We start from the raw sequence: 2,416 nt of genomic DNA, 5'->3' as shown, positions 1-2,416 counted from the left end.
ATTGTGGGAAGCCAAACGTTAAACCAAATGCTTAAACAGGAATTGAAGGAGGCACAGATTCACGCGGGAATTCCTCTTGTGACAGATCACAAGGAATTAGGTGGTATTTCTCCTGAGACCCATCATAGGAGACAGGCACTTGAAGCCGACCTTGTGGCAGCTCTGCTACCCTCAGTCTGTGTTTATAAACCCATCATTCCTGAGATAAGCATAAGAATGCCAGCAGAGGAAACTGTACCTAATTAGTAAAGAGCTTACCCTGTGATTTATCTCCTGGGAATTGTCAATAAAGGCAGGAGAGACCCTAAACTCGGGGCTGCAGTGTTCGAGATGTGTGCCCCCTGCCTTCACGCTCTTCTCCGCCCATCCTCAGTGCCACAGTGTTTCATTTGTCCACAAAGACAACAGCACATGCATTCTCATCTAACTTATGTATGTTTTAAAATTCTACAATTCTCAAGTTGTAATAGTCCTATGTTAAATAGACAAGCATCGAACCCATGTTGTAAACGGTTTTGAGTATAAAGATTGAACTTACATATATTCATTCTATTACATATTATTCTATTATGCATTATATATTTTTACTATATATTACAGTACCATAATATTATATTACATTCCATAATCACGTGTATTATATGTATCATTTATATTATATTAATTATATATTACATACTATTATAGAATATATTCTATTATTATCATTATTACATAATTATTATAAATTTCTTTGCCCAACTATAAAACCCAAGGACTTTGGACCGGGAAATAGATTTTGAGCATTTCCTCTGCTGTCCCGGATCTGCAAAATCATCCTGTCAATGGTATAAAGGGAACCGGGCTGCGAATCGCGGAGCGCGTGGAGGCCGAGCAGGGTGGACACAGTGCCTTCCCACTGCCCACCGGCACACACAGCCTCCCCGAGGACGCAGGCTAAAGAGGACACCCACCATTTCCAGCCCCGCGATCTCACCCGATAAACCACGTGCCCTGCGTGTCCTGGAGCCGCTGACCCCGAGGTTTTTAGGGGAGCGGCCGCCGCCCAGACCCGGGGGTTGGGAGTCCCGGGCACAGGCAGGGACACGGAGCGCGCGGGAGAGGAGGAGCGCGCGGGGATTCAGGACAGCGGCCTGCGGGTCACTTTAAAGTGACCAGAAATAAGCAGAGAAGTCAGAATCCACGCCCAGAAACCAAGAGAGCAGAAACTAGAGCACAATAGGACCAACTTCCGGTTTCCACCTGGAAGTGTCAGACACAAAGCCTTCCGTGTGGAAACAACGACTTGCCAGGTGCTTCTCCTGCGTGTGTAGATCCTCGAGTTTGGGATACGTGTATGGCTCGTCTTTCCAACAAGAAAAGGGCTTCGTTCTCGTCAGGACGTAAAGAAACTCATCATCGAAGCCGCTGCAGCATGGAAGAAAGCACAAGATACACCCCAGCAGTCGCGTGATGACCACGGGACGCTAAAGAGGACGGACACTTCCATTGGTTTACTATAGGTGCACTAGGGAAAGCGGTCCGTGCAGAAACATGGTCTGGAAAGCAGAGGTTCAAGTGCAGGGCAGCTCACAATACTGAAGGGGTTTTCAAGCTCTCAAAGCGCTGAGGTCTGCGAGATCAGGCAGTCGGCTTCCAGGAGGATGACAGGCTTGGAAAGGATATGGAGCGGTTTACCTCTGTCCTGTATTCTATTTGATGAATCGCATTTGAGGAATACTGTGGGGCACTTTCTTCAGTGAAGGGAAATCCACCTGACAATATCTACCTCCATCACCACCTAGTGGTGCAGGAAATACATTTTCAGCAAAGGCTGATGCTACTAGGTCAACACTGTCCCTTTTTTCTCTCCTTGGGTGGGTCATAAAACTGTGCTTAGTGATAAATATTAATCAGATTATTTACTATTTTCTGGAACACAGGGACACACATTTGTGTAGAGTCAGGAAATTTTTTTAAAAACCTTAAAATATTTTCAGAATGCTTTCTACCTCAAAGAGAAACAGGGGTGGTTTTTATTCCCTCCCACAACCAAGAACGACCATGTGGGAGAACTGAATTATATTAATACTATGGCAGAAGAGAAAAATAACACACACACACACACCCCCTAAATATGAATATAAATATATATAATCACCAAAACACATGGATTTAAAAGAAAGAGGATTATTTCTTTAATAAGTGAGTGGAGCCATCGGCAGGGTCAGGTGCCAAAATAGCTGAAGATGCCTGACCTGTTTTGGATGCGCCTTGTTAAAGGCAAACAGTGAAGGACTTTCTCATTGGTGGGTTTAAACGTGGGAATTGACAATGGGTAAGCTGATGTTAGCTTTTAACAGTTCTTGGAATGGGGCACAGGGTCTTGGGTTCAGGCAAGTGTTCACCCAACATATATGGGAACTGTGTACATACA

At 44.8% G+C, this 2,416-nt stretch overlaps 1 pseudogene; it reads right to left on the bottom strand.

The window, feature by feature from the left end:
- The window catches only part of LOC102846252, a 7,460-nt pseudogene that overhangs the window by 3,514 nt on the left and 1,530 nt on the right, over positions 1-2,416 (bottom strand).

Source organism: Elephantulus edwardii, unplaced genomic scaffold, assembly GCF_000299155.1.
Source record: "Elephantulus edwardii isolate Elephantulus edwardi_28Jun2011 unplaced genomic scaffold, EleEdw1.0 scaffold00410, whole genome shotgun sequence".
Classification (NCBI taxonomy): Eukaryota; Metazoa; Chordata; class Mammalia; order Macroscelidea; family Macroscelididae; genus Elephantulus; species Elephantulus edwardii.
Note: the sequence above shows the minus strand (reverse complement) of the source record. Positions and strands in the feature narration are given on the sequence as shown.